The sequence below is a fragment of the Macaca fascicularis genome, chromosome 9, assembly GCF_037993035.2.
Source record: "Macaca fascicularis isolate 582-1 chromosome 9, T2T-MFA8v1.1".
Lineage (NCBI taxonomy): Eukaryota > Metazoa > Chordata > Mammalia > Primates > Cercopithecidae > Macaca > Macaca fascicularis.
The window spans coordinates 11651726-11679665 of record NC_088383.1 but is presented as its reverse complement, the minus strand read 5'-3'; the positions used below and the strand labels follow the sequence as shown (position 1 = coordinate 11679665).

The following is a 27940-nucleotide window of genomic DNA, read 5'->3' as shown; positions in this document are numbered from 1 at the left end:
TAATGTCCTCCAGGTTCATCTATGTTGTCACAAAGGACAGGATCTCCTTCTTTTTTTAAGGTTAAATAGTATTCCCGTGTGTGTGTGTGTGTGTGTGTGTGTGTGTGCATGTATGCCACATTTTAAAAATCCATTTATCTGTTGTTTGACACTGAGGTGGACTCCGTATCTTGGTTATTGTGAATTGGGCTGAAATGAACATGGGAGAGCAGATCTCTCTTCAACATATTGATTTTATTTCCTTTGGATATATACCCAGTAGTGGGATTGCTGGATCATATCATAATTCTGTCTGGGCTGGGAGCTTTTAAAATTCCAATGTCCATGGCACACTCCAGACAATATTGGGAATCTCAGAGGCTGGCACCCAGGCATCAGTATTATTTAAAACTTCCAGGTGATGCTGATATAAAGGGTGGGTTGAGTGCCACCGCATTACATGGATTCCTTATTTCTTATTGATCACCATGAAGAATCAAGATGAGGATTGGCTGTAACTCAAACTTGGGTGAAATGCATATGGATGGAATTTTATGCATATTCATCTTACATTTGACAGTAATCTTTCATAATGCAAATGTAGTGGAATTTGACTTGTAAAAGGTAAAACTATATAATTAGGCACTTTCAACTGTAGCATTTTCTATTGTAACTGAGCACTTTGGTTGTAGATATTCATGGATCCAAGCCTACCTATGTGAGGTCTGGCAGTAGAGGTGAGGCCATGTGGAAGGTAGGTTGCAAACCCTGTCAGCCTCCTGTACAGGTGATGATATGGACAGGAGATAGGGAAATACCAGGTAGAAGAGGGCAGTTACCCAGCAAAGGCCCCACCCTCAAAACAGGAATCCTGTGGCCCTCAACGGGAACAGGCATTCCTGTTTTTGTGTCCAAAAGTTGCCTTTTGACCCACCACACCTCCCTATCCTGTATTCATGTAAACCCCAAACTGCTGGTTCCACAAGGAGACACCAACAGAAGAGCAGAATAACAGCACAATGGTGTGGCAGAGACAAGAGAAGGAGTGTCTGAATGTTGACAAGAGTTTGGCTGGGGATGGGCAGAGAGGAGATTAGCTGCTAGATGGTCACACTGTAGTGGAAGATGGTTTTCCCACTCCATCCCCCTTCCAGCTCCCCATCCATCTCACCAAGAGCCAACTACACCACTCAATAAAACCTTACATTCATTTTTCATCAAGTCTGTGTGTGACCTGATTCTTCCTGGATGCTGGACAAGGACTTGCGTATCAGGAGGGCACTGAGCTGGTTAACACTTTAAGCTGTTCATGGACAACAAGGCTAGCACTGTAACACACCCACTGGGGCTTCGGGAGTCATAGACACCCATCCCTAGATGCTGCCATGGGGCTGGAACCAGGGGTGCTCATCCCGGCTCTTACACCTGCCCGTCTGTGTGCTCCCCAATCTGTAAGGAGTTTAAGCACACACAGCGCCAGAACAAATGAGCCACATCCATTGCTCATCCTGCAAGAGGGTTCAGGGAACTCTCCCATTTCAGTGAGATGGGTTGAAATATGTTTAGTTGAATCTATCTGGAGCCATCTAAACTTCAGAAATAAAACCCCAATTGACTGAAAGTCAGCGAGTTAGAGGTCATGACCTCCAGTTCTTTTTTTTTTTTTGAGATGGAGTCTTGCTCTATTGCCGGGCTGGAGTGCAGTGGCACGATCTCGGCATACTGCAAGCTCTGCCTCCTGGGTTTAAGCGATTCTCCTGCCTCAGCCTCCTGAGTAGCTGGGACTAGAGGTGTGTGCCGCCACGCCCAGCCACTTTTTTTCGTATTTTTAATAGAGACAGGGTTTCACCATGTCGCCAGGATGGTCTCAATCTCTTGACGCCGTGATCTGCCCACCTCGGCCTCCCAAAGTGCTGGGATGACAGGCGTGAGCCACTGCGCCCAGCCCCATGACCTGCAGTTTGTATTTTGTTTGAGAGCACCCGTGCTTGGAGCCTGAAGATTGTTGCTTTAGAACTTCAACCGCAGAGCATTCAGGACTTCTGGAAATAATATTGCATTCATTTTCTGGGGCCAATGTCACAAAGCCCCACAAACTGATTGCCTTGAAAACAGAATTTTACTGTCTCATAGTTCTGGAGGCTGGAAGTCTAAGATCAAGGTGTCGGTGTTGGCAGGATTGGTTCCTTCTGAGGCTATGAGGGAGAATCTGTTCTGCCATTCTCTGAGCTTCCGGTAGCCTCAGGCATCCCTTGGTTTGTAGATGGTCATCTCCTTTGTGGGTTCTCCCTCTGCACTTTCCCTTTGTATCTTCCTGTGCCTGTACCTGCCTCTGTGTTCAAATTCTCCCTTTTGCTAAGGACACAGTCATACTGGATTAGGGCTCATCCTAATAACCTCAACTCCTGCATCTGCAAAGACTCTATTTCAAATAAGATCACATTCACAGATACCTTGAGTCAGGACTTCAGTAGCATCCTGGGGTACTCATTTCAGCCCATAACAACTCTTTTCTGCCACTCGAAAGAATTCAGGACTAACCAGGAAGAGTGAAAACCCTTCATGAGAGGAAATTTCTTAAGGTTTCTGATAAAAGAGATACATCCTACCTTAAACCTATATAGGATTTTACAGACTATAAAACACATTCATGATCCTCATAGTAGCCTTTCAAATCTACTAAATACATTTATAGTCAGAACGTTTAATTGAACACTTTGAGGTCACATTCATAAGGGAGGGTCCATGGCTGAACTTTAGTCATACAATCCCATTCATGTTTACTGCTGTCCCCAAATAAATGAGCAGTCCAGTCTGACTCATCACAGACCAGGGGGCATGATGGCTGAGAAACCTCAGACTAACCTAGCTGACATCACAAAGAACCTGAAAAGTCTGCTCACAAGAAAGCAAAAGAAGGTGAATAAATCCTCCTTCAGAAAGTGGCGCATTCAGGATGAGATGCTGAGGAAGAAAAGAAAATGCAATGCTACCACTTGGTGGGCTTTCTATAAAGATTGTTTATTGGCAGTGGGGGAAGGACACTGTGATGGTTAATTTTGTGTTAACTACATTGGGCTATGGGGTGCCCAGATTAAACATTGTTTTGGGTACATTTGTGAAGGTGTTTCCAGATGAGCTTAGCATTTGAATGAGTGAACTTGATTCAAAGCAGATGGCTCTCCCCAATGTATATGGTCATCATCCAGTCCATTGAAGGCTCGACTAGAACAAAAAGGCAGAGGAAGGAGGAATTTGCCCCCTTTCTTTCTGCCTCACTGATTGAGCTGGGACATCTCGTCTCCTCTTCTGCCACACACTGGGATTTATACCAACAGCTCTCCCAGGTTCTCTGTCCTTGAACTGAATTTAACTTTCCTCAAAACCACCAGCTTTCCTGGGATGCCAGCTCACTGCTGGCAGATCTTGGGACTTTTCTGTCTTTATAATTGCATGAACCAATTTCTCATAGTAAATCTCTTCCTATATATAGTTGTCCCTTGGGATCCACAGGGGGTTAGTTCCAGGACCCCCATGAATACCAAAACTGGAGGATGCTGAAATTCCTTCCTTAAAATGGTATAATATTTTCATATAAGTTACGTAATCCTCCCTTATACTTTAAATCATCTCTCAATTACTTAAAATACCGAATACAATGTAAATGCTATGTAAATAGTTGTTAAACTATTGCTTTTAAAATGTATATTATTTTTATTGCTGTATTATTACTTTTTATTTTAATCATTTTAGAATGTTTTTGATTCATGGTTGGTTGAATCCACAGTTGTAGTATGGATACAGAGAGGTGACTGTATATAGGCATGTGTCACTTAATGATGGGGATACATTCTGAGAAGTGTGTCTGTACATGATTTCATCATTGTGGGACCAGCACAGAGTATACTTACACAAACCTAGATGGTAGAGCCTAATACACACCTAGGCTACTGATACGGTTTGGTTGTGTCCCCACCCAAATCTCATCTTGAATTGTAGTTCCCATAATCCCCATGTGTCATGGGAGGGGCCTGGTGGGAGGTAACTGAATCATGGAGGTAGGTTTTTCTTGTGCTGTTCTCATGATAGTGAGTAAGTCTCATGAGATCTAATGATTTTATAAAGGGCAGTTCCCCTGCACACACTCTCCAGCCTCCATGCCTCCATGTAAGATATGCCTTTGCTCCTCCTTCACCTTCTGCCATGATTGTGAGGCCTTTCCAGCTATGTGGAACTGTGAGTCCATTAAACATTCTTTCCTTTATAAATTACCCAGTCTTGGGTATGTCTTTATTTGCAGCATGAGAACAGACTAATACAGCTACAACCTGTATAAAATGTTACCGTACCAAATACTATAGGCAATCGTAACACAATGCTAAGTATTTGTGTATCTAAATGTATTTAAACATAGAAAAGGTAAAAACATGGCATTATAATCTGATGGGGTTACTCATATATGTGGTCTGTTGTTGACCAAAATGCTATTATGTGGTGCATGACTGTATGTACTATTGCTTCTCTTTCACTGGAGATCACTGATTAATACAGACGCTGAAGACTACTGCTTTGTTGGTAAGTGGGTTCATTTTTACAATGTGCTTTCTTTGTGCAATTATTTGCTTTTTTAGCATTTCTGTGATGACTTAAAAAGAGTAGAATGTTTTATCAACAAGGCATGTTGCTTTTTGAAACCCACTGAGCCCCAAGTGAAGTAGTTGCTCAGTCTGTAATAAACCCAACTTAATACTCATTGGCATGTTAATTAGAGTTGTGCTGATGTGTAGGATTCTAGACAATGATGTCAAATACAAACCCCTGCAAATACCAGAGGCTGTAACTATACAAGCCCCTTGGCTTTAGAAGTGTTTCCCTCTGTTTGCCAGGCACAGTGGCTTATGCCTGTAATCCCAGCACTTTGGGAGGCCAAGGCAGGTGAATCACAAGGTCAAGCAATTGAGACCATCCTGGACAACGTGGTAAAAACCTGTCTCTACTAAAAATACAAAAATTAGCTGGCCGTGGTGGCAGGTGCCTGTAATCCCAGCTACTCGGGAGGCTGAGGCAGGAGAATCGCTTCAACCCAGGAGGTGGAGGTTGCAGTGAGCTGAGATAGTGCCACTGCACTCCAGCCCGACGACAGAGCGAGGCTCCGTCTCAAAACAAACAAACAAACAAACAAACAAACAAGCAAAGAAGTGTTTCCCTCTGTTATCACTGTCACAGATTAGGATGGAAAGAAGTCTCTTGAATTTACCAGGATGTACTGCTAATCTGGCAACACCAAGAAGCACTGAGCACCTATCTTCTTCTTTAAAATGCCTAGAGTAAGTGCCTCCAGGAATCCTTAATTCTTATTCTTGCCAAATAGTCATATGCACAGAATTGAGGGAGATTGGTGAGCTCTATAAAATGGTTATTTGGCTCTGACTCCATATTAAAACAATGCAAAACAACAGAGAATTCGAATCATATCAGATATCCAAGTATATGATTGAAAATGTACTTTTTTCAAAGAAAGTGTGGGCTATTCCTGTTAGGAAAAACACAATAATACACAACACAAAACCCTCTACTGTCAGAAATATCAGAACTTAAAGTGAACAGAAAAGTTATTAGAACCCACTAGTCTATCTCTCCCTTTCCATGTTACCTGCAATACATCCCTAACCCCCATCACTGAACTCCCAGTCCCACCCAAAACTTTCTGCAGTGATCCATCCACTGATCTGATACGTCTTTAGGTCTCTGGGAGATATTTCATACCTAGAAAGTGTTTTTTTTTTTTTTTTTTTTTTTAAATAGCTTTCAGATCAATGAGTTCATTTTATAGAAAAAGAAATTAAGATATGGAGGGAAAATTTAGATCTGTGATTCTCAATACTGACTGCACTTTAGAATTTCTTGGGGAAGCATTTTAAAAATACCAGTGCCTGGACTGCATCCCAGAATATTTGATTTCAGATCTCTTGAGATGAGGCCATGAGCATCTCCTTTAAAAAATATCTCCTCAGATGAATATGGTGCAGATCGAGGCAGAAAAACCCTTCGCTGGATGTTCATGGTCATCAGAACTAGAGCTAATGCTCGATAGCTAGAAAGTTTTCCACAGCCACAGGGAGTGAGGGAGACGGAGCCAGGAGAAAGGAGAAAAGGAAAAGAAAAAATAAAGAGGAAGGAGAACGAAGGGTGGAGAATCAGGAAGGTTTGTCAAGGTGCAATCAATGGGGCCCAAGAAAGAAGACATTTGCTGCTCCTCTGATCGGGCCCTGACTTGAGTAAAGTTTTTACATGTGCAAAGTGCAGGGTCCCCATATTTAGTCCTTACACCACACCAACCATATGTTGCATTAAGTGATGGTGCACAACAAGCCTGTGTTAGGGAAAGTAGGGCAAAGCTAGCTTGAAATTTCTGGCTGCTGAGTTTTGAAACTATTCTTTAAACCTTGGAGATACGCTGTTACATAAGAGGGTCAAATGAACACAGTGTGTGAGCTGTAATCCATTCTGCAAACGTAAGTCATGGAGAGATGATAAGGAGGCGGGAAAGGGTGAATAGAAAAAGACCAACTCACACTTGGTCAAATGCCCACTACCTGTTAAGTTCTTTGTAAATACCTTCTCCTAAGGCCCCCATCTTTGTTCTTTTTCTGTTGGCCTTCAGCGGAGATAGTGTATCAATTCATTAGTTAGGTCTGATTGCAGGATCCAAATGGGTGTCAAGACCGGCTGTCTACCTCCACATCTAAGCTCAAATGTCACATCCTCCATGCCTTCCTGGACTCCCACCACAAATTTTAGTTGTTTCTTCCTGCAGTCCTGTTGCACCATATATGTACCTGGACTACAACCCACTGTTTCCTAGTTACCTGTGCCCAGCAGACTGAGATTCTCAGAGTTCTTAATTATGGCAAATTTTTGGTCTTAAAAATTTATTCATTTTTTACATATATATATATATATATATATATATATTTTTTTTTTTTTTTTTTTTTTTTTTGAGACGAAGTCTCGCTCTGTTGCCCGGGCTGGAGTGCAGTGGCTGGATCTCGGCTCACTGCAAGCTCCGCCTCCCGGGTTCACGCCATTCTCCTGCCTCAGCCTCCCGAGTAGCTGGGACTACAGGCGCCCGCCACCTCGCCCGGCTAGTTTTTTGTATTTTTTAGTAGAGACGGGGTTTCACCGTTTTAGCCAGGATGGTCTTAATCTCCTGACCTCGTGATCCGCCCGTCTCGGCCTCCCAAAGTGCTGGGATTACAGGCTTGAGCCACCGCGCCCGGCCCATTTTTTACATATATTTATCGATCATTCATTATTAACGAGAATCAATGCTATTAGCCAGCAGAAGGTATACCACCATGAGGCACTTAGAGAGTCTCCTTAGAGGCAAACAGGTAAACAGGTGATGACTCTTCAGAGTAATAAGCAGAGCAATATAAATCTCAGTTCACAACTCTGAACTCTAAGTAATACATCTCTATTTTTCTTCAATTTGACTTTATTTAGCTCCCATGTCACCAGGAAAGCTCAGTTATTTCTCAGTTAAGTCATCATTTTTCTCTCTTTTCCATGGCTTGGCCTAAGTTCTGGGAACATATCAATTTACCAAGGTTTTATAGGCAGGAGAGTCAATGGATATTTGAGCCCTCTGCACAATGCATGCATCTGCTTAGACGTCCATGCAGAAAGGCATTGAGATGCTTCATATCCTTGCTAATCTGGCCCCTCCAGGTTATAAAGGTCCCTCTCTTGGGTCATCAGATCTGTGTTAAGATCCCTGTCAAATCTTCCCCACCTTCACTACGCCCAAGAAAGTGGGCCCTCCAACATCCCTCGTTCCGTTTCTGGGCTTATAAATTCAACTACAGTTTTGTTGTCACGACACTGCATTCTTTCCAAAATATGGCATACAGGTCCCCCATCTTCTGAACCTAACTGTGCCAGTGTCTGTACTTAACAGGAGACATGATTTGTTTGTTTTTAAGAATTCTTACAGGAGGTAACTCTAGGATGAGACCTGAAGTTGTCAAGTAGAAAAGGGGTGCATCTGAAGAACTGCTGTAGAGGCAGAGAGAACAGCTCTGCAGGAAGTGAGAGCAAGGTGGGTAAGAAGCTGCTGAGAGTTTATTAGGGTTGGGTTTAGGGTAAGGGCCAGGGAGTGATAAGAAATCCATTTGGAGAGAGAGGTAGGTAAGGGCCAGATCATGAAGAGTATGGAGTCAGGTTTGGGATTTCAGTTCATCCTCAAAGCAAAGGGGGCTAGCATAGAGGACCTCATACGGATTTCAGCAGAGGGGCAAATAATCATTTGCAGTACAGAAACATCACCCTGGCTGCACTGGAAACATGGACTAGAATGAAGAAAGACTGGAGGTGGGGAGACAAGTTGACCAAGGCTTTGACCCAGCAGCAGAGGAGAAAGATCTGAGCCAAGGCAGGGGCAGGAGAAGAGGAGAGAAGAGTGAACAGAAAGATGTCGCAAAGGCTGGACTGAGTGGCTGATGGGATGTTGAGGATGAAGAAGAGAGATGGGTGAGGTATGTTAGCTAGGATTTCAGCTTGGCTAGCTTGTAACGTGATTGCATCATTCAAAACAGAAAGCAGATAAGGGGAAGCTGCTTTGACAAGATGACTATGAGTTCAGTCTGGAAAGTATTTGTTGAATTTGTAGCACCTGGGACATGCGTGTGAGGATGCACCAGGGCCAAGGTTATACATAGGCCCAGAGCATGGGACAGAGATCTGGATGGAGGTGACAATGTGGGGATCAATCGGGCAGAAGTGTATCTAAAGCCAGTGGAGTGGAAGAGGTTTCCCTGGTGTGGTCAGAGTGTAAAGTCAGGAGAAGTTAGATCCAAGAACACAATGCTGAGAGACACACTGACCACAGGGGGTGCATGGACAAGAAAGGCCACAAAAGAGATGCTGCAATCGGGAAGTGGGTGGGGCATGTGAATGAAAACCTGGAGAGATGGAGACCATGGAACTCCAGGAAAGAGAACATTTTTAAAAGAAGGGAGTGAGTGATTGGGACGTGTGGCATAGATGAGGTGTGACAATAATGCAGAGGGCGTGGCCTCCTGGAGGACGTGTTGACCTTTGTAGGTCAAGAGTGACAGCAGGAAGTCAGGTGGCTGCTGGCCAAGGGGGAAAATAACCTGAAGAAGCTGCCTTCAGATCATTTAGTGTCCCTGCTTAAAACTCCTCCCTGGGCTTCCACAAGCTGAGGGCTAGAAGGCCAAGGGCATGAGGCGATGGGAGCTGTTGCTGCCAGGGTGGTCTTGCTCTATGCATGCAGCTGGGAGTGGGGACATGGAGCACACATGAATGCTGGGGTGGCCTGCAGTGAAGTGAATCCAAACACCCATGTAGTGGACAGCCAGAACCTGTGGCTGACACATGCATTGGGCTCCTATTGTCTTACTCAGCATTCCTTCTTCTGTGTTCTCATTGCTTAGACCTTAACAAATATTATACGTAATCTTGGGATGAATGGATGTTTCCATGCTTGAAAGGAACGCCTTTGGAAACCCCTGACCAGGGTAAAGCAAGGCTCCTAACGCACTGAGAACAACTGGGTGAGGGAGTACCATTTACATCTTCACGGAAGTTTTTCACCATTTCTCCAATCATTCTGCATTTTCCAGCAAGTTTCTATAGAAGTATGCTCCAACTCACTCCATTGTAAGCACAGCTTCTCTCCTGAGTACGCTAAACTCCCCAAATGCCACAACGACACGGTGCTCCGATCTTTGGAATTAATAAGCAGTGAAATGTTTGACACTGAACAAAAATTTTTATAGCTACTGAATTTCCTGTAAGGAAGTCATGGTTAGTAAACTGCACTCTTTCTGTAATACTGTGAAATGGGAGGTATTTACATTGGAGGGACGATTGCTGGTTCTTCGTATGAAGAATGTTTCTTCAAAATATTCGTATGATGTTTTGAAGTGCAGGTTTCTATTAATGATGCCTCTGTCGAGCACATCTTGTATATTTCGGAAGAGACACTTTGGAAACACATTGAGCAGGCCCAGCTTGTAAGTGACAAGGAAACACAATGAGGGCACAGTGGAGAAATCCAAGGAAATAAGGGATTTGTAAGAAACTAGGACTAGTTTAAGTTATAATGAATGGGTATCATGTTAGAAAAAGAACATTTCCATCCTTTAGTCACCATCAGTTAAAGCAGACGTACATGGAAACCAGAATGGTCTCTTTACAAGGTTATTAAAGATTGTTTTTGTTAGTATAAAAACACTCCTTATTGGTCTCCTATCTCCGATTTGATGTTTAGAATCTAATTAGGAATTCTTACCTTGCCCTAGGAGGCCCCCGATACTCTGCCCCCGGTCTGTTTCTATGTCTCTGTCCCCTACTTTTTTTTTTTTTTTTTTTTTGAGACACAGTCTCTCCCTGTCATGCAGTGGCACCATCTCAGCTCACTGCAGCTTCTGCCTGCTGGGTTCAAGTGATTCTCCTGTCTCAGCCTTCCAAGTAGCTGGGATTACAGGTGTGCACATGCCCAGCTAATTTTTCTATTTTTAGTAGAGACTGGGTTTTACCATCTTGGCCAGCCTGGTTGCAAATTCCTGATCTCCAGTGATCACCTGCCTTGGCCTCCTGAACTGCTGGGATTAGAGGTGTGAGCCACCGCACCTGGCCTCCATCTCCTACTTTCTCTCTGTACCATCCAAGAGCCCTAGTGCCTTCTTGCTGTGCCTCAGACAGGCCAAGGTTGTTCCTCTGTCAGGGACTTTGCAGTGGTCCTTCCTTTCCCCAGATATTTCCAAGACCCTCTCCTCATATTCCAGGTCTTAACTAAAAAATGACCTCCTTTGGGAGGCCGAGGCAGGCGGATCATGAGGTCCGGAGATCAAGACCATCCTGTCTAACATGGTGAAACCCCGTCTCTACTAAAAATACAAAAAATAGCCGGGTGTGGTGGTGAGTGCCTGTAGTCCCAGCTACTTGGGAGGCTGAGGCAGGAAAATGGCGTGAACCTGGGAGGTGGAGCTTGCAGTGAGCTGAGATTGTGCCACTGCACTGCACTCCAGCCTGGGTGACAGAGCGAGACTCCGTCTCAAAAAACAAAAAACAAAAAAACAAACAAAAACCTCACACTGGGCACAGTGGCTCACGCCTGTAATCCCAGTACTTTGGGAGGCCGAGGCAGGTGGGTCACCTGAGATCAGGAGACCAAGACCAGCCTAGCCTAGCCAACATGGTTTAAACCTGTCTCTACTAAAAATACAAAAATTAGCTGGCATGGTGGTGCACACCTGTGATCCCAGCTACTCGGAAGGCTGAGGCAGGAGAATTGCTTGAACCTGGTAGGTGGAGGTTGTGGTGAGCCAAGATGGCACCACTGCACTCCAGCCTGGATAACAGAGTGAGACTCTGACTCAAAAAAAAAAAAAAAAAAAGAAAGAAAAAAAAAATTAAATTAAATTAAAATTAATAAAATAAATAAATAAATATCACCTCTTCTGAGAGGCCTTCCCTGGGCATTCTAGAGAAAATGTCACCAGTGCCCTAAACCTGCTGGTCCCTTCTCACCACACCATTCTATTTGTATTAGTTCATTCTCACACTGCCATAAAGAAATACCTGAGGCTGCGCCATTTATAAAGAAAAGAAGTTTAATTGGCTCAGGGTTCCTCAGGCTGCGCAGGAAGCACTGCGCCATCTGCTTGGCTTCTGGGGAGGCCACGGGAAACTTACAGTTATCGCGGAAGGCAAGGGGAAGCCAGCACATCTCACGTGGCAGGAGCGAGCGGGGCAGGGAGGAAGGAAGGTACCACATACTTTTAAACAACCAGATCTCATGAGAACTCTATCATGAGAATGGCACCGAAGGGATGGTGCTAAACCATTCATGAAGGATCCACCCCCATGATCCATTCACCTCCCACCAGGTCCCACCTCCAACATTGGGGATTACAACTGAACATGAAGTTTGGGTGGACACACAAATCCAAACCATATCCCCCATACCACCCTGTTTTAGCTTCTTCATAGTGCACGGCTGCCCCTACATGGGCACATTCACTGATTTGTCTCTGTTTGCCGTGTGCTTCCCTCTATCCATGAAGGCTCCTTGAAGTCAGAGGCCCCATCTCTCGTGTTTAGAATTGTATTTCCAGTACCTAGAACACTGATGAGTGAATGCTCAATACATATTTCTCTGCTGATGGAAAGAAATCCTTCACAGAAATCTCTTAAGGAAGTCACCAGGCAGCATAAAGGGCCTGATTCAGATTTGGGACGAGTCTCCAGCAGCAGCAATCCTGGCCTTTTCTCTCCATGACAGTAGAAAATATCAAGTATGGAAATGGTGGGGAATTGTTTTGCCGTGAATATTGGGAAGATAATGATGGGAGGATAATGACCAACCTCTCACTCATTGACTCAGACCCTAACTTGCAAATATTCACATTGCAACTAGGCAGCAGTGTTTATCGCAAAGGTTTGCTTAGCAAATTAAAAGGAAGGAGCCGTGGGTCTGGGCCACGGGAAGAAGGAAGGGAAGGGAGAACCTTCAGAGACAGGGAAAAGGTCAAGGTTGAGAGATTAAAAAATCCCAGAACTGTGGAGCATGGAGGACTGGGCTTTGAAAAATACTCCCAGAGTTTCCAGTTTATCTGGTCTAAAGGATTTGCATTTTTAGAAAAGTCCCGCAGGTAATTCTAACATACAGCCAGGGTTGAAATACCACTCAAATCAAAGAACAAATGTAGTCAGATATACCCAGTTAAAAGCTCAGCACGTGTGTCAAATAGTCAGTCTTATATTTTTTTCCAGTGGCTTATTTTTACCCATACAACATGCTAAGCTTTAAATCAAAGGACCGTGCTAATATATGTATAAATGCCTATAGGAATTTTGAATGTTATAATTAAATCAAACCACTGGAAATAATGTTGGAGCCTAAACCACAACACAAAGCAAAAAGATTTCAGCTGACGTGTTTGGGTTTGAAAAGTTACAGAAGAATTTCTCATTTTCCGTTTTCAAAGCTTTTTGTTTGTATCTATATCAATGCCTACAGTGATGGGCTATTTAGACAGTCATGCTCGGGCACATGTAACACAATAATCCCCTTGAAAAATCTTAAAAGGTGGGTCAATATAAAAGGTGAGGGGTTATTTTTCCCTCCCCTGTTTCATACCCTTCCTTAGAAATCAACACCGTATTTGTGTTTAAAGAGATGTCCTATATATTTTTACTCCAAGTGGCAGATCCTGTTTACTGAATAAGTGCTAAATCAGCATGTCAGGGAGTTGAAATTACCTTATGCTGTCCCCCCAATTCAAATGTGACAATATACATCTTTAAAGGTATACATTTAAATGAAATGTTATTCATGCACTAAATTTTCTTCTACTGTATAGAAATTAAAAGCAACATTTCTCTGGCCTAGAGCTAAGATTTTATGACTCCCATGGTATTCTCTTTTTTATCTTGATTTTTAAAGATGTTCAAATAAGTGAGTTTTCTTTTTACTTGACACATTTTCACATATGTTGCCTTGATCTTTCACATCTTTTACCCATATGGGAGCCTTCCTAGGAAATAAAGGATCTGTATTTAATTATCTCATGGGGACAATTTAAAGGGAAATCTTGAGTTTCTCCTCTATAGCTCTGCCTTAAGGAGGAATAAGAAGAAATGGTGAACCTACAGCTTTTGGCTGTTGATGGAGCTTTCTCACCGTTCCCTCTGTGATAGCACCAAGCCCACCTGTTCACTTGGGCACATCCCAAGCTCAATGACTCAGACCCTAATTTGCAAATATTCACATTGCAACTAGGCAGCAGTGTTTATCGAAAAGGTTTGCTTAGCAAATTAAAAATTATGAAAAAGTAGAAGACACAGCATTTAAATTGAAACCAACAAACTTTATGTAACTTGAAACATTTGAAAAAGTATCCATTTACGCTGAACAATTGAAAGTTGATTTTTAAAAATCTAGAGTCACAAAATCTACACTTTACAGTTGAAACTAGGCTTAGAGAGCTCAAAAGATTCACCTCAAGATCATATAGCTGAACAGTGTCAAGACCACGATTAGACTGCAAGTCCAAATTCCCTCCCGTGTGACTCTAACTTCTGAACTCTAGTAAAAACAGGTCCTTGGTCGGGCGTGGTGGCTCACACCTGTAATCCCAGCCCTTTGGGAGGCCGAGGAGGGTGGATCACAAGGTCAGGAGATCGAGACCATCCTGGCAGACATGGTGAAACCCTGTCTCTACTAAAAATACAAAAAATTAGCTGGGCGTGGTGGCGGGCGCCTGTAGTCCCAGCTACTCGGGAGACTGTGGCAGGAGAATGGTGTGAACCTGGGAGGTGGAGCTTGCAGTGAACTGAGATTGTGCCACTGTACTCCAGCCTGGGCGAGAGAGCGAGACTCTGAATCAAAAACAAAAAACAAAAAACAAAAAAAACAAAAAAACAGAAAAGAAAAGAAAAGAAAACCAAAAAAAAAAAAAAAAAAACCGGGCCTCAGAACAGTCTTAAGCCAGTTTGTTTTTTTTTCCTTGAATATAATACTTCTGGTAAGGTACATTCTACAATCTATATTTTTTCTCTAAATCAAACTGGTCTTTCTGTACAATAGGCACGGTAATGAAGTTCTACTCCATTCTACTATAGTCTAAGGCATGGAATTGTCTAAGGTTTTCATATACATTCAGATGAATGAACCTAGAGAAATGAATAGCAGGTTGATGTACTCAGGAAAAACTTGCCTGATGTCCATATATTAATCAGAACTTTTTCAGTTGTGACTGAAATCTATGTTGTTGCCTCTGATCGCTGGAAAGGATACTGGGACAGTGTGCAGGTGTATTAGTCCGTTTTTACACTGCTGATAAAGACGTACCCAAGACCTGGCAATTTACAAAAGAAAGAGTTTAATTGGACTTATAGTTTCCATGTGGCTGGAGAAGCCTCACAGTCATGGTGGAAGGCAAGGAGGAGCAAGTCCCTTCTTATGTGGAAGGCAGCAGGCAAAGAGAGAATGAGGAAGACACAAAAGCAGAAACCCCTGATAAAACCTTCAAATCTCGTTAAGACTTATTCACTACCACGAGAACAGTGTGGGAGAAACTGCCCCAATGATTCAGTTATCTCTCACCAGGTCCCTCCCACAATACGTAGGAATTATGGGAGCACAATTCAAGATCTGGGTGGGGACACAGCCAAACTGTATCAGCAGGATTGAAGGAAGAACTTCAGAAACCAGAATCAGAGACAGGGACTCAACCAGGCACTGACGCCATGCTTGCTTACCTCTGCTTGGCTTTGTTCTGCAGACAGGCTTCTACCAGCATCTGGGACAATGGCACCACTAACCTGAGGTTTACATCACACTGGCAGTATCATCATAAACTATGGCTTCCAGATCTATTTCTCAATCTCAGAGAAAGTCTCCAGTTGACTCTGCTTAGGTCATGTCTCCCACAGGGTCCAGAGGGAAAGGTCACCTTAGCTGCCTAGGGATATTGCAAGTTGGGTCAGGGATGGATGCAAAATCAAAATATGGGGAATAGAAAAGCTTCAGGGACAGGCAAAAGCAGTAATTGCCAACATCAATTACATACGGAAGTTATTGATTTGAGCAACTGGAAGAACACTCATCTACTCCCTCATCTCTTTCCCATGGAGCTGTCCCTTTAACGGAAGAATCTGCAAAAATATGAATGCCCAGTGCTCATTCCAGGGCCTCTGAATCAGGATTTCATAAGGTGAAGCCCAGAGAGGCTTAGTATTTAAACAGCACCACAGGTGACTCTGACACATCCCTAGATAAGAAAACTGTTTTAAGTAATTATCATTAGGAGTCTATTTTCTGGGATGGATAACATATCAAGCATTCATCAGTCATCAACATCTTGTGAATTAAACAGATTAGCTGAATTCACTTAGCAGGATTTTAAAATTATGAGATATAGAATGAATACAATTTGATGAGGAAGAAAAGAGGAATTGGGGCTGGTACTAAATGGGGTCTAGGGTAGGGAGTAGGGGGTGGGGTGGCATTGCAATGAGGGCTCTGTGCAGTTAAGAATAATCTGAACCTCATATTTTACTTTCTGGCCACAATCTATGATTCTGGCTCTCTCAGATTCCTCCTTCCTATTTAATAATTTCCCTTCAGTCTCATACTCCTAGTTCATGATTCCTGAGTTTGCTCTAATTTTCTGCTGGCCTGAACCCTCTCCCCCAGCTGCTTCAAATACCCTGCAACCTTATTCTCCCAGTGCCTCCACCCCAGCAGACCTCAGCCTAGGTCAGTCCTACAGTTGGCCTTCTCCCCTCCTGCTTGCTGGCTGTTCGATTGATTGATTGATTGAGATGGAGTCTCGCCTTAAATATTAGACCTAAAACCATAAAAACCCTAGAAGAAAACCTAGGTAATACCATTCAGGACATAGGCATGGGCAAGGACTTCATGTCTAAAACATCAAAAGCAATGGCAACAAAAGCCAAAATTGACAAATGGGATCTAATGAAAGAGCTTCTGCACAGCAAAAGAAACTACCATCAGAGTGAACAGGCAACCTACAGAATGGGAGAAAATTTTTGCAATCTACTCATCTGACAAAGGGCTAATATTCAGAACCTATAAAGAACTCAGTCAAATTTACAAGAAAAAAACAAACAACCCCATCAAAAAGTGGGCAAAGGATATGAACAGACACTTCTTAAAAGAAGACATTCATACAGCCAACAGACACAAGAAAAAATGCTCATCATCACTCGCCATCAGAGAAATGCAAATCAAAACCACAGTGAGATACCATCTCACACCAGTTAGAATGGCAATCACTAAAAAATCAGGAAACAACAGGTGCTGGAGAGGATGTGGAGAAATAGGAACACTTTTACACTGTTGGTGGGACTGTAAACTAGTTCAACCATTGTGGAAAACAGTGTGGCGATTCCTCAAGGATCTAGAACTAGATGTACCATATGACCCAGCCATCCCGTTACTGGGGATATACCCAAAGGATTATAAGCCATGCTGCTATAAAGACACATGCACACGTACGTTTATTGCGGCACTATTCACAATAGCAAAGACTTGGAATCAACCCAAATGTCTATCAGTGACAGACTGGATTAAGAAAATGTGGCACATATACACTATGGAATACTATGCAGCCATAAAAAGGGTGAGTTCGTGTCCTTTGTAGGGACATGGATGCAGCTGGAAACCATCATTCTCAGCAAACTATCGCAAGAACAGAAAACCAAATACCGCATGTTCTCACTCATAGGTGGGAATTGAACAATGAGATCACTTGGACACAGGAAGGGGATCATCACACACCGGGTCCTATTGTGGGGAGGGGCGGGGAGGGATAGCATTAGGAGATATACCTAATGTAAATGATGAGTTAATGGGTACAGCACACCAATATGTCACATATATACATATGTAACAAACCTGCATGTTGTGCACATGTACCCTAGAACTTAAAGTATAATAATAATAATAATAATAATAATAAAAACAAAATTGAGGCCAAAAAAAAAAAAAAAAAAGAGATGGAGTCTCGCTCTGTCGCCCAGCCTGGAGTGGCAGTGGCACAACCTTGGCTCACTGCAACCTCCGCCTTCCAGGTCCACTTGAATGTTCTATGATATGTCAATATTAACATATCCAAAACTACTAATGCAATCTTTTCTGCCAAGCCTCTATACCTCTTCTTGTATCCTCAATGCCAGCTAATCACACCACATCCACCTAGAAGCTCTCATTAGAAACCTTCCAGTTTTCTAATAAACTCCTGTTGACATCAATCTTTATATCCAATTGACTACGAAATCCTACTTATGTCCCCATGTACTTACAATATCTCTAAACTATTTCTTTCTACCCCTCATCACCATGTAACTTGTTCAGACCTTCATCATCCTTTGGTTGGACAACTCCAATGGTACAGCAATTAAGTCTAGTCTCCCTACTGCTATAAACTGATCTACTTTTCAGCCAGAGTCATTTATTTAGGAGGTAATTCTAAGTTATCCTCTCTGTCTAAAATTTTAAAGTGAGTTAGCATCACCTACTGAATAAAGAGATGTTTTTTTTTTTTTAGTTGGAGTCTTGCTTTGTTGCCCAGCTGGAGTGCAGTGGTGTGATCTCAGCTCACTGCAACCTCCGCCTCCTGGGTTCAAGTGATTCTCCTGCCTCAGCCCCCCAAGTATCTGGGACTACAGGCATGCACCACTATGCCTGGCTAGTTTTTGTATTTTTTAGTAGAGATGGGGTTTCACCATGTTGGCCAGGCTGGTCTTGAACTCCTGACCTCAGGTGGCCTCAGGTGGCCCGCCTCAGCCTCCCAAAGTGCTGGGATTATAGGCATGAGTCACCATGCCTGGCCGACAGAGCTGATTTCTTATTATGGTATGAAAAATCCCATGTGATCTACCAGCCACTAACCTCTCACTGCAGCACGTTTTATGCCAGTAACCCAGAACTGACTGCAGTTCTCTCCATTCACTGTTCTAGCCCCTGTCCCTCCATCAAGTGATTCTCTCTACTTGGAAGGCCTTTCCCATCATTCATTGATGGACCAATCTCTACTCATTCTTTAAGAGAGGAAAACTTGGATAGGAGAAATGCCCACTTTTGTTTTCTCTCTCCTGATAGACTTTGAGTTTATCAGGAAAAGGGCCACATCTTTAATCTCTGCATTCTTATTCTGTAGCACCAAGTTCATAAAAAGCATATAATAAATATCTGTTGTACTGAGCTGAGACCTATCTTGGGGAGACAATCTCAAAATGACGAAGAGAAGAAAGAAAAATAGGAAATGAGAAGAGGACAAAAACTCTCTTTGCTTATAATTTTGTTTTTGGTAGATAATATATTTGGCAGGTAGAAGGAAGGAGGGAGCATGCATTACCAGCACTGCAAATGATAGCTACTAGCTACATACTCTAGTAGAAAAATAAAAATTAAGAAAGAAGCCTGGGTGTGGTGGCTCACGCCTGTAATCCCAGCACTTTGGGAGGCCTAGGTGGGTGGACCACTTGAGGTCAGGAGTTCGAGACCAGCCTTGAAAACATGGTGAAACCTCGTATCTACAAAAAATACAAAAATTAGCCAGGCATGGTGGTGGGCACCTGCATGCCCTGGTACTTGGGAGCCTGAGGCAGGAGAGTCGCTTGAACCCAGCAGGAGGAAGTTGCAGTGAGCTGAGATCACATCACTGCATTCTAGTCTGGGCAACAGAGTGGTGCTCCATCTCAAAAAAGAAGAAAAAAAAAATAGAAAAAGAAAGAAAAAGTGGGATCTGCAGAAGCAAAGTGACAGAGGTGGAAAGCCTGTTTCAGACAGTCACCTTCTTCAAATCTTCTTGACCTTAGCTCTTTCCAGGGCCTTGGAATACTTATTTCTGCCCAGTAGCTACTGTAGAAACCAATTCTGCATGGGCTCCGACCAAACTCATGGAGCTGTAACCTGTGAACACTTTGCCTTGTGCCCCTGCCACATTACCACTCATCCCACACTAGGCTTTGCTCGTGACGCTGAGGTCTGAGATGCTATTTAGATACATTCAAGGACTCACATCTATGCAACTCAGAAAGATAGGTGAGTAACCACGGCATGGGGCAAATCTTTGACCAATTGGATGCAGGGGCTGGCAAATATATTTTTACTGCCTACTTTCCACAGTTGGCTTGTCTGAAGATGAAGTGATTCATATGGCTCCTTGGGAGATAATCCCGTGAGACTGAGTAATGAACCCCATTGTATACCAAGCATTGGTCTGTTTACCAACACCCTCTGCAAACTCTCCCTCTCTCTCTGCTCCCACCCTTTCCCTCACCCTGCTTCTCTTCTAACGGACTCCCTAATACAGTAGTAACATATAGATTTTATTCATTTTATTATTTTTTAAGTTCCAGGCTCCATTTCCTGAGGGACTTAGGCTGACACCATTGGTACCAGGCTCTTGAAAACATACTCTCAGGATGACATGCTGGAGGCACCTAGTTTGACTCAGGCCTCAGCAGATCTGGAAGACATAAATCAGCACATGAACAGGAAGTCCAGTGTACCTTGTCATCTACTTTGGAGGTGGTGAAAACTGTCCTTGAGCTCACAGTTATGGCATCATGGCAGTGGTGGTGGCGGTGGTGGTACTGTTGGTGTTGGGGTGATTTATGATCAACCGAATGACTTGGGACTGGTTTATGGTTCAAAGACCGGTCAGCATGATATACAGGTACTAGCAGAAATTGGGTTATTGCTGCATTTCAGCTCCAGGATAGCCCCAAAAGATGGTGATGAAGGAAAATATCCTAACTCCACAGAACTTCCAGTCACACATTCACCTGTTCCTGTTCCATGGACAGAGAAGTAGCTTGAGATATGAATAGATATGGACTGTTGGCAGTGGGAAATGAACTGGTGCTCCATTAGGGGCTTAGAAGGAGAAAGATTGGAAGATCAGGGACAAGTTCGTCCAAGGAAGACATGTGTGAGCGGGTGCAAAGCATGCAGACTTCCGTGTCTTATGGCCGTGCCCACCGAGGAATCACCACTGAAGTAGCAGCTTCAAAACCCCACAGGGGCAGGGGTCACATTCTGTGCATGTCACTCAGCCTCTGCTTTGGGCAACCCCAGTGCAGACATAGCAGGCTCATGAATAGAGTGGCCATGGCGGCAGGGGTGAAAGTTAAACCTGAGCCCAATAGCATAGGTTCCCTCTCCCCAAGGCTCATCTAGACCCTGCTGCTGCTGAATACCCAGCCTCCAGCATTGGAGACCAAGGCTGAGACCTCCCCTGGCTCCATTTCCCAGGGTCCACTCAGACACTTGTGGCAGCTCCCTGACACCAGACCCCTTCCCTCCCGATGGAGGCAGCAACGTGTCTTTCCCGGAACACACATCTTCTCCAAATATGGCTCTCCTTTCCTTGTCTGCGAGTCTCTACCTACTGATCTCCTCCATATAAAGTCATCTCAGACACATTTTATGACAAAGGAAGTGCAACAGTGGCAGGCAGATAGCAACGTAATTTCCTCATTATTCCATGTGCCTCATCACCCAGAACAGCTGGCCTGTGAAGGATTCAGCTAAGGCACAGCTCAGGGAAAACCTCAGCCAGGATGTCCGAGTCTAGGAACCAAGGGGAGAGAATTAGGAATGGCTCCTCTCACCATCCATCACCCAATAACCAAATAATGGCATTTGCACTTCCTGTCTGTGCAATCTTAGTTTTCACCAAGTTAGAAGTTCTGGTTTCCAGGCCGGGTGGGCGGGACACTTCTACTTGGTTTCTCAGGTTGGAGCACCAGAGGCCAAGACAGCAGCTTTTGTAAATTGGTAGCTTGGTCCTGACTCTCCCAAGGAGCTGGGAGGGCAGCCCGGTGCGCTCGTGTGTGGGCCAGTGTGCTTGTGTCTGGCCCAATGCACTTGTGCCTTGGGCCAGTGCACTTGTGTCTGGGCCAGTGCGCTTGTATCTTGGCCAGTGTGCTTGTGTCTGGGATCCAGGGCATTTCCTCTGCAGTCTCTTGGTGCTTCTGAGTTGAGTGATGATGATGAGAAATGGGAGATTGCACCAACTGCAGCCCAATAAAGAAAAGACACTCAGTCTTCATGGAGAGAGGTCTGGATCCGCCCTTCAAATAAGCAATGGGCAAGCCAGGGTGCTGGCTGAGCATGATCGAACTCTAGAACAGGTAGTGGAGGATGAGCGTCCATCCTGACCTCAAGACCAGCTGCGGTCGGTTGTTTCCCCAACCCTTTAACTTAAGGCTTTCTCAGAGATCGAGGCTGGCCATCCCTTTGAAGGGGGCACTCTGTGACTGATTGGTTTCATATTTCCTCTTAGGGCATGTTGTTCTCACAACAGTAAAGCCCAATTGTGCTCAGAGAGTCAATACAATGCAAGGGCACAGGTAAGGGCGGTAGATAGGTCTTCAGGTCCTCTCAGCCTCATCCACTTCCTGGTCCAGGGCTCCTTGCTCTGGCCTGGCCCCTGCTGTAGGGCCGGCTCTGCTTGGATTCTGGCCAGCTTCCTGCAGGCAGAACTCAATAGCGTCTAATGCCGTCACACCAAACATCTCTCACCTCGTGCCCTGCGCCTTCTACTTTTGTAAGAATTGAAGCAAGAGGTACCTCGGGACTGGTTCAAGGCCACCCTTGTGCAATTCAGAAGCGTGGGGCAATTTTTCCACAAAGTGAAAAACGGGACCAGTGGGAAATGGGAGCTGGCAGATAAGGTCTTCCTGCCCTGGACACACTATCTGAAGTTCACAGTCATTTGTCTGGATCCTTGGACGTCAGCCCCCACGAGATCAAGCCATGGGTGACCCTCTATCCCCGAAGGTGGTACTAGTAGCCTGCTCTTGTGTTGGCTCTAGCTTCTCTCTCTTCATTCCTCTTTTCCCTTAATCCTGCTTTCCTGGGAGTGCACTCCCTAATAAAATACTGCACATGAGTTTTGCCTCAGGCTTTGCTTTCTGGGGAGCCTGGCCAAGGCAGAATTCATGTAAGAATGCAGAGATGTGAAGTGGAGAGCCTTAACTGCTGCAGAAGATGTACAGGCAGATGCTTAGCAGAGAGTGGAGTTGGGGTACAAGAGCCTGGAAAGTGGGGGAGACTTCTTTTCATCTTCATTCTGTTACTTCCAATTGTCAAAGTATTGGCTTCCAATTGTCAAAGTAAAGTATTGGCAGGATGATTTGTAAGATTATTAAAAAGGCATTAGAAGGAATGGGAAATTAAGATTCTGAGACATGACAGGGTCAAAGGGTGACCCTTTAAATGTGTTTTATATGTGACATTAACACCTGCCTTGGAGCTTACCCTTCCAGACACACTGATCCTCCAGGCCCATTCCTCTTGGAGAGCTTGGCTCTGTCTCTTCTCAGAAGACACCTTGTGTGGCGTGCAGAGCCTCTCTGTTGTCTGATTCAGTTTGCGTGAGCGGTCGCGTAGAACTCTGAAGTGCTCCATCGTATTTGTTTATACCTCTTCTGCACGTGGAAACTCAGGTTAGGCAGATAAAAATGGCTAAGGGTGAAGGCATAGGATGAGATCGGCGCCAGGTTCCCAAATGGAATTTTTGTGGAAAGTATGCTTTTTTGAAAACAATTTCATTCACAGCAGCTTTGATCTGAAAATTTTAAAGGACATATGCTTTCCCTTTCAAATATGAATTATTGGGGTTTTCTCAATGCACACAATAAAGTGTATCATAAACGGCCTCACAGAAAAACACATTAGTCTCCCCAAAGTATCCCAACTGACATCTCCTTTCCTTTTCTTCCCGTCTGAATTTTTGCGTGACCCCAGAGTGGCTCTGTTACTAAGAAGAACAAAAGGCTGAATGAACACCAAAAGCATGGCACGCTGCTAGTCTGTGGGTTACCATTTAAAACTCTTTCAGACAGCCGCACAGCGTGAAATACTAATTCACTCCATCTACAATACCATATCCATTAGCACTTTCTCATCCTGGAATTTAAATAGTCCAAAGCTCAGAGAGTCAGTAAAGAGAGTAATTAATACAATAGCACAATTCTCCACGGTTCAGGTGATATGATGAACGGCTTTACCTGTCACAAACAAATACTACAGGAGACAGGCTCTTCTGGTTTTGCATTTTGAATCTTCCCCCTCCCTCTCCGTGTTCTGACATTCTCTTTCCAGGTGGATGTTGTGTTTTCGTCTAGTGAAAATACATGGACCCTCTGTTCCCGCGTTCGTGCCTCATTCTGTTTCAAACAGCACTGTTTGAATAACCACGCGATGGCAAAAACAAGCCACAAAAGAGACGTGGTTTATGAGTTGGTTTTACCTGCCATTTTCCACATTTTTGCATCTTCCTCCTCTTACGTACTCAGGGTAGCTCTGCAGAAGGTACAGACCCTTTATCAATGGGCTGGTTAGTTCCATGACCATCCAGGGTGGGTTTTCCTGACCCGGGCAGTGTTTCCAGGTTGTGTGAGTTGGAGGGCCTCCGTCTCGTAATTACAGACTTAGGGATCTCAATTTCCAAGTCCATTATCAAATGGATGTCACAAGCCACATCACAAGGCTCATGACAAGGGATATAGTTGTTCTTGTGTGCAGTGAGTCGGGGGTGGAAAAGCTTCCGCCTAATGTTGGAACGGCTCAAATGACCTCTTTTGCATAACGGAAAAACAGGTGCTCCATCTATACAAATTGGGCCAGCATTTTGCACTTTGTGATACTTTCCACACACGTTATCTCATTTATTCCCACAGCTACTGTCCAAGTTCCAAAAGTCAAGCATCATCATGTATGTTTTGTAAAATGAGCAAATTGAAGCTCAGAGAGGCTAAGCAGGGATCGCATGTAGAAATCTTGGATTACAACCTAGGACTGCTAACATGAACTTCTAGTACTAACTAGAGGCTACTGCTCTAAACATGTGGTTGGCTTTTCTCAAATCTTTTACAATTTATTTTATTTTATGGACAGAGTCTTGCTCTGTCACCCAGGCTGGAGTGCAGTGGGCCATTTTAAAATATTTTGTAGAGACGGGGTCTTGCTATGTTTCCCAGGCTGGTCTCGAACTCCTGGGCTGAAGCAATCCACCTGCCTTGGCCTCTCAATGTGCTGGGATTACAGGCATGAGCCACCACAGCTGGCCTCGTTGTTTTTCAACTCTTTCTTTGCTGTATCCTTCCGGAACTGCTCACCATAGAGGGTAAGTGCTTGTACTCATACTAAAGCCCAGTGGCATAGATATTGGGTGTGAGTCCCAGAAGCCTGACACCTGAGAACTACCCCCAAATGGTGGGGGTTATGCTTGCCTAGTGAATTCTGGAATGTCGTCTCAGTTCCTGAGCATTTGTTTGAATTCAATCTACATGTAAACATCTGGCATAGGTGACTCCCCTTCCAGGACCACGGGTGTCTCTGTAATCTACTCTTTTTCCCTCTTCCACCAAATTCTCAGATGATTTTCCTACTCAGATCTCTACTTCACCTCCAAGTCATGCCTCAAATGACTTCCATTTAGCTTCTGCTAGCACAATCCATAATTAAATGTTGTTACAGCACTGACTTTCCTATTACTCAGGCCCCTGAGTACTGCCCTGTCCTCTCCTTACATTTCCCAGAGTGGACATCCATTCTTCCTGCAGCACTCTCCTCCTACCAAAGTCTCCTGGGTTGCCTCCTACCTCTCTGGTCATTTCTTGTCTGTCTTGTTTGTTGGGTCGTCCTTCTCTCCTTCATCTCTGATGTTGGAATGCATAAGGGCTCAGTTTTAGGATCTCTTCTCTGTCTCTCTCCCAAGTTTAGAACACCTCATCTGTTCTAATGAATTCATTTGCCATGTATATGTTCAGGGTTTTCAAATTCATGTTATCAATTAAATACTTTTCGTCTAAGTCAGGGCTCTCCAGAGAAACAGAACCAATAGGAGATCATCTACCTATCTGTCTACACACACACACACACACACACACACACACACACACACACACACACACACACACGGTTTATTATAAGGAATTGTCTCATGTAATTAGAGAAGCTGAGAAGTCCCAAGATCTGTAGGTGGCAAGCTGGAGACCCAGGAGCCCATGGTTTACCTTCAGTCCAAGTCTGAAGGCCTGAAAACCAGGAGAGCTGATGGTGTGAGTTCTAGTCTGGAAGCCAGCAGGTTTAAGACCCAGAGCTAATGTTTCAGTTTGCATCTGAAGCTGGGAAAAGACCAGTGTCCCAGCCCAATCAGTCAGGCAGGAGGTTCTCTCTTGTGTTGGGGGACGTTGGCCTTTGTGTTGTATTCAGGCCTTCAACCGATTGGGTGATGCCCACCCACATTTGAGAGAGCGACTGCTTTATTCAGTCTACTGGTTCAGACATTAATCTCTTTCCAAAACACCCTCACGGGATCACCCAGAATAATATTTGACCAAATATCTGGGTACCCTGTGGCCCAGTGGAGTTGACACATAAACTTAATCAACATACATTTTTCATGCACTTACACCTCTACCAACCTATTCAACCATGTCTACCTTGATTTCTCACAGGTCCCTCAAATTTAACCTGTCACAAACTCATTGTATAATCTTTTTCTTCAAATTTATTTCTTCCTCAGGTATTCCTGAAAACTATAAAATGACACAACCCATTCAACTTCTTATGTGAGAACCCGAGAGACGTCTTTTATACTCCTCCTCCTACCTCCCCTCAAGTCATCAATTCCAGCCAACACCCGTTTTGAGGTATTTGCTGAAGCTGTTGACTTCCTTTGATTTCTGTTACTTAATTCAAGTCGTTACGATTTTTTTTTTCCCCCAGAATTGTTGACCACAATAATCTGTAGACTTCTATGTTCCGTAGATGTCCATGGAACAATACCATATCTATGCTCCAAAAAGCACTGAGTGACCTTTTAACATACACTTAGACCATGTCACCACCCAGCTTAAAATCCTTCTGTGACTTCCCATCGCTGCTAAGATAAAGTCCAAACTCCTTAATGAGGCCTACAAAGCCTTGCGTGATGTGACCTTTGCTCACATCATTAGCCTTGTCGATCTCTCTCCTTCCCTGAGCCCTGCCGGGAGTTTTTTCTCAGTTCCTCCCACTCCTAGAGCGCTCTCTTTCCACAACACTTTTACAAATCCTGTTCTTTCTGCGAGACACACTGTTGGCCCTTTTTCCTCATTTGCTTGGACACGTTCTATTTGGCCTCTGGGCTTCAGCGGACATGTCATTTCACTGGGAAATCTTCCCAAGTCTCCTGCTTAGGCACATGTGTCCTCCTTGCATGCTGATCTCCTTCCTCCCCTCCATCACATCTCTCATCATACACATCACCCATTCACTGCTTCTGGAATTCTATTTAATGCCCGTCTCCCACACAAGATGGTAAACTGTATCCATGCGACTTGCTTGCATCTTCCGAGTTAAGTAAATACACGAATAATAATTCAGAGACTAAATGAATGAATGCCATCAAAGAACTGCTGAGATAGCTGGCTATTGCTACAACCAAGTCACAGTAGCAGAGTCTCTCTTCCTTCCAGGTGCCAATCTGGGTCACATGGAGCATTCGAGAGCAACAGCAGAACACTGCTGGAGTCAGGCATTCTCAGGATAAAGAGGGGGACTGGGGTAGGACAGAGAGGTCTAGGTGTACCAGGGCAGGAAAGGTAAGAGTCAAGACAACAGTGGTAAAAATGATTTTAGCTGGGCACGGTGGCTCACGTCTATAATCCTAGCACTTTGGGAGCCTGAGGTGGGTGGATCACCTGAGGTCAGGAGTTTGAGACCAGCCTGGCCAACATGATGAAACCCTGACTCTACTAAAAATTAGCCAGGCATGGAGGCACATGACTATATTCCCAGCTACGCAGGAGACTGAGGCAGGAGAATCGCTTGAACCTGGGAGGTGGAAGTTGGAGTGAGCCAAGTTCGTATCACTGCACTCCAGCCTGGGGAACAAGAGCGAAAATCTGTCTTAAAAAAAAAAAAGAGAAAAAAAAAAAAAGATTTTAAGAACCTGGCTATCTTAACTACCATTTCTGTGTAGGAATAGCACCATCTTTTCAAGAATATAATTTGTCTTCTCTGTATGATTTTGCAGCAAGCCTACATATTCAGGAACTACTTGGAGCCTGGTTCTCTTATCTCCTGGCAGGGAGAGGAGGATGAGAATTCAGACTTATAAAACTGCTGGAAGAAACTTCTATGACAATGGTGATTCTTCTATGTGTTGTTCGGGCCACGAAGCCTCAAGCATTGGGCCCAAAGTGAGCCATGGTTGGCTGATTTGAGAAATGGGCACTAGGCTGGGTGCGGTAGCTTACACCTGTAATCCCAGCACTTTGGGAGGCCAAGGTGGGCGATCAACTGAGATCAGGAGTTCAAGACCAGCCTGGCCAACATGGTGAAACCCCGTCTCTACTAAAAATAGAAAAATACGCCTGCCACCATGTCTGGCGCCTG

The 27940-nt window shown here is 44.2% G+C and overlaps 1 protein-coding gene and 1 pseudogene across 1 annotated transcript in view; one reads left to right on the top strand and one right to left on the bottom strand.

The window, feature by feature from the left end:
• The window catches only part of CELF2 (CUGBP Elav-like family member 2), an 866142-nt gene that overhangs the window by 552513 nt on the left and 285689 nt on the right, over nucleotides 1-27940 (bottom strand). The gene's annotated exons all lie outside the window — the stretch shown is intronic.
• Nucleotides 8184-12736, top strand: LOC135965012 (ORM1-like protein 1 pseudogene; annotated as a pseudogene).